At 36.5% G+C, this 11438-nt stretch overlaps 1 pseudogene; it reads left to right on the plus strand.

The window, feature by feature from the left end:
- The window catches only part of LOC105814255, a 48763-nt pseudogene extending 47414 nt beyond the window's left edge, over positions 1-1349 (plus strand).
- Positions 1350-11438: the final 10089 nt, after the last annotated feature.

Genomic DNA, 11438 nt, shown 5'->3' on the forward strand with positions numbered 1-11438 from the left:
ATTGTAGCTATTATAATTTTTAATAGTTTTGTCTGTTAGCCTTAATACTAAAGATAGAAGTGATTTGCACACCACCATTACTGCATTGAAGAATTCTGAATTTGATTGTTTATTTACTTTTAACAGTGAGTTTTATGCTTTTATATGTTTTCATGTTACTAATTAGCATCTTCTTCTTTCAGCTTGAGGAACTCCCTTTAGCATTTTCTATAAGACAAGTCTAGTGATGATGAACTCCCTTAACTTTTGTTTTTTTCTGGAAAAATCTTTATCTTTCCTCCATTTCTCATTCCTGAAAGTTACCATTTCCTGGTATGGTATTCTTGGTTGAAGGAATATATACAATATAAACTTTTAATACTATAAATTTCCTTCTAGGCATTGCTATAGCTGCAACCCACAAATTTTGATGTGTCGTATTTTCATTTTCAATCAGTTCTACATAATTTCCAATTTCCTTCGAAACTTCTTCTTTGACTCATGGGTTATTTAAAAGTATGCCATTTAATTTCCAAATATTTGAGGATTTTCCAGAGAGGTTTTGTTATTAATTCCTAATGTAATTCCTATTTGATTGGAAAATATACTTTGCATGATTTCAATTATTTTTAATTTGTTATGATTTGCATTATGGTTCAGAATATGATGTATCTGAGCCTCAGTTGGACAGGCACGGAGACACTTCTTGAAGAAACACCGCGAAAGTCACCCAAGGAGAGCCGCAGGTCCAGTTCAAACTTGTGTTGGTTGGTGATGGTGATACTGGAAAAACTACATTCATGAAACGTCATTTGACTGGTGAATTTGAGAAGAGGTATGTAGCCACCCTTAGGTGTTAAGGTCCATCCCCTCATGTTCCAAACCAACAGATGGCCCATTATGTTCAATGTATGGGATACAGCTGGCCACGGGAAATTTGGTGGACTGGGAGATTGCTATTATATTGAAGCCCAGTGTGCCATTATAATGTTTGATGTAACATCGAGAGTTACTTACAAGAATGTGCTTAACTGGCATAGAGATCTGGTACGAGTATGTGAAAACATCCTCATTGTGTTGTGTGGCAACAAAATGGATATTAAGTACAGGAAAGTGAAGGCAAAATCGATTGTCCGCCACCGAAGTAAGAATTTTCAGTACCACAACATTTCTGCCAAAAGTAACTACAGCTTTGTAAAGCCCTTCCTCTGGCTTCCTAGAAAGCTCATTGGAGACTCTAACGTGGAGTTGCCACACCTGCTCTTGCCGCACCAAAGGTTGTCATGGACCCAGCTTTGGCAGCGCAGTATGAGCATGACTGAGAGGTTGCTCAGACAACTGCTCTCCCGAATGAGGATGATGACCTGTGAGAATGAGGCTGGAGCCCGGTGTCAGAAGTCTAGTTTTATAGGTTGCCCTGTGATGTCAGCGGTGCAGTGTGTGTGCCACTTTATTATCTAGCTAAGCAGAACATTTGCTTCATCTATGGGATGCTGAAAGAGATGAATGGGCTTCAGAGTGAATGTGGCAGTTTAAAAAATACCTTCATTGTTTGGACCTGCATATTTAGCTGTTTTGGAACGCAGTTAATTCCTCCTTGAGTATCAAATATAAGAGTGCTACAGGCACATCACAATATTCAGTGTTGAAATCTTGTTTGTTAACTGTCATTCCCATTCCTTTTCGTTTAGAATCAGAATAAAGTTGTATTTCAAATATCTTCAAAAAATAATATGATATATCTTCATGAATATCGATGTGCACTTAAAAATGTATACTATCATGTTGTTGGAGTTTCTTTTAAGTGTCAGTTAGGTCAAACTGGTTGATAGTATTGTTCAAGTGTTCTCTAATCAGTGGGGGACTTAGGCTGTAGTGGGCTTATTGCATCTTGGCCAGCAGTAGAAGTTCAAGTCTGGTTTTGAACCCAGATTTTTCTGACTACAAAATTGATATTCTTTCCATTAAAGCATTAAAAACTTCTAAAAGCTTTAAAACCCCCATAGGTATTGTGTAACATAATTCTTGATCCTAAATTTACATTTATGCTGCAAGTCAATTTTATTTTTTGCTTAAAGAGAAAAAGTCAAAACCTACTTAGGAAATGTAGATTCTCTTTGTTCTTTGCAAATAGACTTCAAATATTTTATTTTATTCCTCTTGCAAACAGGCTCTAAATATATTTCCTAATATATTCAATTTTCAAAGGCATGCCCTTCTGATTATCTCTTTCAAAGAATAATAGCTCTGGAGTCAAAGGGCTACTTCTCTTTAACTATAGAGGGAATGACTGAGGTATAATGAGGAAAGAAATACCTTAAAATACTGCATTAGTATCAGATTTGAGCTTTTATTTCCTTTTGGCTGACGACTTCTCCATGCTTTCTTCTACTTCTTGTGAATTAGAGGAGTAGGTTAGAGCAGTGTTCCTCAGTATAAAACAAAACAAAACAAAAAACCACCACCTACATTCCCTGTCACAAATAAAAGTATCCCACACACTCCTTCTGTTACATTTCAATTTTCTAAATAAATGAAACATTTTTGACAAAAAAATTTTAAATAGTCATTTTAGATGTTTTCAGAATTCCTCATGTCCTCCTCTCCTGAATTTCATATATACTCCCTAAGGGTGACACCCCATGTTGGAAATGCAAATCATTTCTCACTGTCAGATTCATTTATAACTGCCTCTCTGGGGATCCTCTGACAATCTTCTTGTTCTCCTCAAAGTCTTCTCCACTCTAATTGGTCAGACTGGGGCTCATCTGTATGTTCAGAAATGGAGCAGCCTCCACCACCATAAATGATTTCCTCCTTTTCCCCTATAAACCCATGCCTTCCAGAAGAGATCAGGCCACAAAGCCAACCCATGCAGAACTGTGCAGAGAAATCACCTATGTCATAACCCATGAGAACAGTTAGTGACAGGTCAGAGATGGTTGGCCAAGGGCTGAGGGCTAAACAAGCTCTCCAGGGAAGGTTAGGCATCACCAGTAGGTCACTAGTAATGAAAAACTTTCTTCTTTGCTGTTTATTATGGTAGTGAAACCATATCTGGCTGTGCTGCTGACTCTGCCATCATTTAACAGAGCTAGCAAAGAGGTTACCAGACACAACTATTCTTTATCAGGTGCTTTCTCCAAGATACTTATAATAATGGAAAAAATTAACATGACGTCATTTCAATAGGTTGTATATTAACCCCTTATTCTTTTTCTAAGCTGTTTTTGGAGCTTGAGCATATTGGCTGTGGGGTGATACAGGATATTTTTAAGGATTTGTCCTAAAATTTGTATAGTGTTACATAAAATATAAGGAAGGGCTATAGGGATATGGAGGAAGAAACACAGTAACAAAAATAGAAGAGAGGGAGGTGAGCAAGAGAATGGTTGAGGGAAAGAGTGTGTGTGAGACTAAAGGTTAGGTGTATATTAACCCCGAGAACATACTTTTTTAATTGCTCTTCTTACCTTCTTTATCATACTCCTCTAACCGAGCTGCTTCTCCTAAGCCAGAGTTAATTCTTAAACTACAATTTTAACTGTATTGGTCCTTTGATTTGGAGGAGGAAGTCCCTTCATGATCTGACCCCAAACTTCTTTAGCCTCACCAACTGCCTCTCTTTACCTTATACTTAGATAATTTTCCTCTACTTTGAGTTTCTAAAGAATAGGCTTTGTCATTCCTCTGTATCTTTGCATCTTCTTTCTGCCTGGCATGTATGGTTCTCTTCTCTGCTGGCTAATTATCCTATAATACCTTGTGATGTCTTCCCTGACCATGCCTACAGTGAGAGTTAATCATTTCTTCTTTGGCAAAACATTGTGCATAGTACTTTCATTATAATAAGAAATTGTTATATGGTTGTTATTGATTCTGCATTTGTTTTGTTTTCCCACTGATCTGTGAACTCCTTGTGGGCTGGGTCAATGTCTTATTTGTGATTTAGTCACCTGTATCTAACACTGTGCTTGATACAGTGTAGGCTCTTAGAGAATGTTGTTTGATCTAAATCAAATGGTTCATATAACAAGAAGTCACTATTCAGTCTTTCACTTTGTAGACTCTTAGGTCAAATACATTGCTGTGTTGTGGCTAACATGATATGTAATTTATTTTTTCTTGGGGAAAAAAAGATTTTTAGGCAGATAGCTGGATCAAGCAATCATCTCTCTTTTTCCATTTGGATAAGGGTATCCCAGAGGAAAATGTAATGAACAGAAGACTTACATCAATCTTTTATATTTAGGGGAAAAAAGGATTTGTAAATTTTTTCACAAGCTAGTTAGAAAAATCAAGTATCACATTGCCCCTATGCAATATGATACTTCTGAAAATAATGCCCAGAGGAATAGCAGTTCTAAAGAATACTAAATCCAAGTGTGGCTAGATTCCATCTTAATTTTGGAAACAGCCACAGCTGTGGCCAGCACAACAGAGGATGGAATGTAGTTGAGGATTTGATATGGGGCAAAGGAAAGGGAACTAGATTCCTGCCCTGAGGCAGTGATACCTAGACCCGGGTCCCTCCCCTACCTCCACCTCCTGTCTCCAACTCCTTCGTCACCTCCTAGGAAATATATTGGTGATCTTGGCAAGATCTGGCATTTGGATTCTATTTGTGCTCTTGGAATATCATGGTAAAGGGTTTTGAAAAAATCTACGATGACAATATTATTAAATATATTGTACATCTCTAACTTTCACCAAGCACGGACAAATACCAAGTTAAACCACAGAGAAATGCTTTTTTTAAAAAAAATTCTATAAATGGTATTTTGCAATTTATCCGAGACAAAAGAAACATGATAGTTCCAACTTAATTAAGCAGTTACTTTCCCAAAAATATTACAGTACAAGATCATGTGTTTGCTGGAAATGACACACTAGTCTTAACCAACAATATTTTATGGAGAAGGTAATTTCCAGTCCTATCATCTGCGTCTGCCCTTGTACTCTACCAACTTCTCCCTGTCATTTATTAAATCATCAAGAAGCGCATTTGACAAAAAATGAATATCTAATCTGTAACAGTTTAAGAGCTATTAGCAACTGCATGGACATAGCATGTCTTTACTGATAGTTTAAGAGCTACCAGTAAAACTAACCTGTGCCTGTGGAAGTCGGGGTAGTGTCGGAAAAAGACGCAAGGCAGGTTGCTGGGATATTGCTTATTTCTCAATCTGGTGCCAATTACGTAAATGTGTTCAATTTGTAAAAAATATTAATAATTGAGCTATACCCTTATGATTTATATACTTTTCTGTATGCAGTATACATTTTACTTCAATAAAAATAAACAATAATTATAATGATTGTGATAATCAATGTGTCAGGCTTGTGTTGCTTCAGAAGACTGGTTTATGTCTTCAGCTAGCACAAAGACTATAAAAAGACCAGTGAAGATACCTAGTAGAAGTATGTGAAATATACCTTTTATTAAGAGGTCATTTGTTCACTTTGGAGATATGATCAACCTACCTTTTAAAAAGAGGAGACTGAGGCACATACTTATTTAATAATCTGTTCAAGATAATAGAGAAAGTGGTGATGCTAGGATCTGGTCCCAGTTCCGTTGGTTCCTGATGTATAATTTCCACTTCATACAAGTAAATATCATGCACCCAGGTCAACAACAATCACTGTGTCCAGTTCCCTCTTTTTGACATCAAATCAAGAAAAATACTATGATTATTGAGATAACTTCATTTGGACTTTGTTGACCTTGATCAAAGCCTTTGTGGTTAAACTCCTTTCCCTTACTAATCTTGCTTAACCTTCCATCCAGGAAATAATACCTGTCTCTCTCCTGTAGTCTTCTTCAGGCAGAAAAGCATGATATTTCTCAGCTTTCCTCAAACGGCAGACAAAATTGGCAGGTCTGTGAGAGGAATTTTTGATTAAAGAGAGTGGTGGTGTTTTCTGGGGTTCTCCCATTGTAAGTTTTTGGTTCCTATGTGAGAACCCAACAGTGGATTCCCAAAGGGAGCTGATGGGGCCCGGGGTGGTCGGGGATGTGTCAGGAGGCTGCTATAGGAGCAGTCTGCCCTGGGTGCAGGAATAAGAAGATGCATTTGCTGTCAGCAGAAGGTTGAAATCATAATGCTTTCCGGCACATAATCTATCTCTGTGTAACAGGGACCCTATGAATGAAGAAAAAGAAGATGAGGATAAGGGGAAATCTGTCACCAAGAAGAAAGAGCAAGTGGATTGTGGCTGGGAAAGCCAAATCATGTGAGTTTATACATGTTGTTTACACCCTAGGTTTCCCTAAATGGCAATGAGATCTAAGGGAAAACTTTTGTTACCAATTAAGATAATTCATTTTCTTGTACATCAAAGACCATGTATAAAGATAGAGAAAAATTTAAAGCTCATATGATATTACTTGTGTATATATTCATCTGTATACAGGGACATATATAGATTACAAAGCATCATGAAAATGAACATGAGACGGTCCAGTCCTATTGTTAGGATTTAATAATATGCTGTCATTTACACATATATTTCTTTATATGTCATTTTTATGACATTTATCACATTATATCTTCTATTACAGCTATTATGTTTATTTCTCATTACTCCTCTCCCACCCCTGCCATATGATTTTAAGCTCCTTGAAGGCAAGACACAGTGTTCCTCATAGAACGGGGCACAATGCTCAGTACACAACAGGCAATCTATTTACCAAATTAAAATGAAAAAGATGGCCCTGACCAACCATTATTAAGGCACATATAGCTGCCTTTTTAAAATTGTAGGGATGACTTTATTCTTACTATTGTCTCCTCACTGTCTCAAAGAGTTCCACTTCGTGACATAAAATACGAATTTATAGGATAGCTTTTAGGTGGCAGTTTATGATTAAAATAGAATTGGGCTAATTATCCTGCTCTAGGATTGAAATGGGAAATGGGAAATGGTTTCATTGACCAGGGAGCTAGGAAGCAGGTGCTAATCAGCCCCTGCCAGACTGACTTAGTACCCCAGGTACATTAATAATAATAATAATGTTTTCCTCATATCTAGTTCCTAATCATTACCCTTGAAATACCTCCTTTGAAACAAGTGTTTAAGAAAAACATTTCGTTTTCTTCACTTTCACCTGACTCAGTTAACATGGAGATAGGGGTGGTAGTTTTCCCCTCTTATCCTAACTGTGCAAAAACTGTTGCTTCCTTTCTTTCCTCTGTTTTCTTCCCTTTTCTCATTTATAAGGTAGTGGGCTCCCTGTGTTTATTGTGAACATGAGGATTATAAATTGGCTGTTGAAAGTGAATTGACTGTCAAGACTGCTAAGTAGTTAGTTTGTCTAATGTTTTTACCAAATAGACTTGCTTGACCTGAATAGGTAGACTTCATGCAGCAAGAAGTGGGTCTGATAAGCTGAAAAATACTCTTCTGTATTTGGATTTTTTAATGCAGATACATTCACTATTTTTTCTAGAATGCTTATTTATGTTTTTCTTTGTATATAACCTCTTAATATGAGAAGGCAAGATAGTATACTCCATTGCAAAAACAAGCAAACTAAAAACTTACCCAGAGAGTCCAGACAGGGAAAAGACGTTGGCGTCAGTCTCACATCACCAACCGCGGTTTATCTAGAGCACACTTTGTAAGTGGAAGGATGAGTGACTCATCCTTTGTAGTCACTGCCTCCCAGTGGCTCTTCTGGTGTAATGGGCCTCCTTGCTTATCTCTAGGGGCTGCCCATGTGGCATCCTCCCTTTGACATACATGCCCGAAATCCCCTCCTGTGAGAAACCTCTCCTTTCTCACCTATTTAGATTCCTCATTCTCTTCCATCTCAGGGAACTTGTCTACTTTCCTCAACTTTTGGCCCATATTCTCTCCTAATTATTTCTATCAGACTTTCCCCTGAGTGGAGCTGAGCAAGCTGAACGTGGGTAGAAATGGGCATTGATTAGGCTGTCTCATATTCTTTAATTTTCCCATAGATTCAGTCATCAAGATAAAGCATCTTCAAAACAATCTTCAAAACAATTAGACTTTTCACACTGCCCAAACTGACCCACATCAGGAGGAACATAACTCTTATGTGCCATTCTGCAAATGTATCTTTTTTCTTCTTGATTTACTTTTTTGAAGGCCCATTTCTGTAATCCTAATTTGATAAATGTTTGGCTCCAAGAAAGTTGTAGGAATTCACTATGTATCATGCCTCAGGAAAGGAATACAGGGAAAAGAAATACAAGCAAGCAAAATACAAATCTCTGTCTTACTATACTCACGTGTGGATGAAGGAAAATGGAGTCAGTTGTTGAAATACTCCATATTTGATTCGAGTGTTTTAACTTTTGATAATATTAAAGCTTTAGGTTGGCTGATCCTCTGTGACTTCAGCTAAACTTTAGTTTCTCAATGCTTTCTTTTAAAAGAAAGAGAATTCTGATCAGCCTGTGATTTCTAACTTTCTTTCATAATAGCTTCATACTACCTTAATCCCGAGAACAAGATAGCTAATTAGAAAGATATTTCCTGCAAAAAGCTGATCTGGATTTATCTACACCAAGTTAGAATGCTGGGGTACCATCTAAAAGTACAGAAAATGTGTTCTGTGGTATTAAAAATGCTGGAATGGAGGTATGAGGTAGTATATAGTCTGTAAGAGCATGTTTTATATCCGTGACAGAATTTTCTAACCTTAGAAACTCAGACTAAAATCAAACTAAGTCGACCAACAGTATGTCCAGCCCTCAACTTTGCAAAAATGCCAGGCTGTAATCACACTTATTTATTTTTCAGGATGACACAGCAACCCAAGATAATTCAGTCCACAAACAGTTTCTAGAAACAGTGGATCAACAGTTTCTCAAAGTATACATAATTACTTTTAATTCCTCAGTTGAGGACATGGAAATAAAAATGGAGGTGAGTGAGAGATTTATGATGGTTCTTAAGAATCACTGAAATGTTGGAATGGGGTTAAAATAAACTTCCTTGGAATTTTACTGGCTACTCAATGTTATACCCATTTACATTAGAGCTTGTTGAATTCTTAAGAGATGGTTTCTGAGAAAATAAAGCGATTCTACTTGAGCTTCTTGAGACCTAAAAGCTCCAACAAAAGCTTAATATTTAAAGGAAAACCTATAGAAAAATTTGAATTTGGCTAATCCTGTGGTACCTCATTAATTGGACTAAATATATTCTAGGGGAGCATTTCATTTCTGGAACCCTGCAACACTCCCCTCAGGATAATTAACGGGATTTACTTGTGGCCAGCAAGTCATCAGTGATCCTGAAGATTGGTTCTACTGAGTCTGTGGTTGAAAAAAACACACCCAATTTACCATTTAATTTTAGCCTCTTAACCACACGGTGTTGCCCCGAAGAAGGGCACCTGGCCTTGTTAAGAAAGGCTGGTTGGTTTGGCTGTTGAAGGCCTCCAACCAGCTCTTGTGTATGGCTGACTTACCTGATAGACCCAGGACAAGCTCATAGTTTTCTTCTCCAACCCCATTGTGCCTCATTCCAAGAACTGTTCTACTTGCTTACTGGGTTTAGAATTGTCAACGCTCCTTCACAGGAGGCAGAGGAGTGAAACTTTACAGAAGGGTTGAAAATATTCACCAATAGACTGTCAAGGGCAGTTGAGAAAAAAATCCTAGAATGTTATAAGCCACATGATATAACATTTTTTTCTCTCTCTCTTACTCTTTCTCTCTCTCACACACACCTTTTCTTTCAGTCTACACAAAGAAATGAAAACCCCAAGAAATGGTTAAAATAAAGGTAAAAAGAAAAGGCATTTTTCTTAGTTTTTAGAAATATTGGCATAGACTCTTGTTTGATTTTGTAGATTTTAAAATGAACTGTAACTGCAAAGGCCATATGGGGATCTCACAAATAAGCATTATTTATCCTGTGGCTCAAATGATTACTAATAAAGCTATAAATAGTGTTTACTAGAGGAAAACCTGTAATTTTCAACTATTTATCACTTATTCAACAAATATTTGTTAAATAAGGAACTTCTCACTAAAGGAGATTTAGAAGGTAAAAAATTAGGAGCACATTGTGAGAATGAATTACTCAGAGAGAAAAAGGGAAGATGGATATTGTGTAGAAAATACAATAACACACAAACATGAGAGAAAACACCTGCTTTCCTATAAACATTCAACTTAATACAGTTCCCAGAAATGTTACAGTGTAATAGCTGTTACCAAGAAATTCAGATTCAAATAACATGACATTAAAATATCAAAGGTCAGGAGAAAAAACTGGTTTTCTTCTCTCTTTTCTTCTGAGCTTTCTCCTTTCCAGAATTCCCTGGTGATGGGTGATGAAGCCAACAGATGGAGTTATTTCTTTTTAAGCTTAAAGAAAGGTCATAGATTTCAAACGACTTGACACATGATTTCAGAAGCTGGGAAAATTTTGTAGATGCAAGAACACTTCAAGAATTTATAAAAAAAATTTCGTAACAGTGCAGGCCAAAATTAAGATTGCTAAAGTGGTTCTATTTTAATTAACTAGGTGCAAACCATAGCACAGTCCTCTGAATCAATTGTGGCTACTGTACTAAACAACTTTGAGAACTCTTTGATATTTAAATTTGATGTTATTGCTTAACATTGAAAGGCCTTTAGTTACCTTAAGGTAAACCTCTACTTTCATATCCAGGCCCAATCTGTGGTGTAATTTGAAGGATTGCAAAAGCATTTTCCTGTCCAATATTATTTTCATTAGACTCAACTGAAACAATATTCTTATTCAATGCTGCCTACATGGGATAGAGATCATTTTTGTTTGCTATGGATAGCATGGTATTTCTTCTTAAAGATGGAGGGATTCTCAGAGATGACTGTTCCCCAGTTTTACTAAAAGGTTTTTTGATGCTGGGAGAAATTCTAGGATACCAAAGTTGTACTCGAACCAAGTGAGTTAGAGATTTTTTTTAAAAAAAAGATCTTCTATTGCTTAAAGGGAAGAAACATTGAGATCCCTTTAACCTTGAGATGTGAAGCCTCAAAAGAGTACAATATTTACTTTTATTTTTTATCTTTTCTAATTGATTTCAAAAGATTGAAAGAGATTGTTGGAGCCACTAGAAATCTTAAGCTCTCTTTAGTTATTAATCAATAGAGGTCATTGAATTACAGCAATAAATAGTAAATACATTTATTTCAACACCCTATACCAATAGGGGTTAGGAAGAGTTGTCTTAGTATGGGCACAACTATACTTTATTCTCTTTCTCACATTTGCCCATGTTTTACCTGGGATCTTGGGTATCATAACCTTACCCCCAAAGTTAAATAGAGAAGAATTTTAAAAATTCTTTTTCAGAATAGTTTTTTATACATTTCATAAACGTATAACCCTTGAGAGAGTTACTTCATCTTTTACAGTCTCAGTTTCTTCATTTGTAAAATGAAAGGTAGTTTTAAAAATTTCTTCCAATTCCAAAAATGTTATAATCA

This window comes from Propithecus coquereli, unplaced genomic scaffold (assembly GCF_000956105.1).
Source record: "Propithecus coquereli isolate 6110/MARCELLA unplaced genomic scaffold, Pcoq_1.0 Scaffold3, whole genome shotgun sequence".
NCBI lineage: Eukaryota > Metazoa > Chordata > Mammalia > Primates > Indriidae > Propithecus > Propithecus coquereli.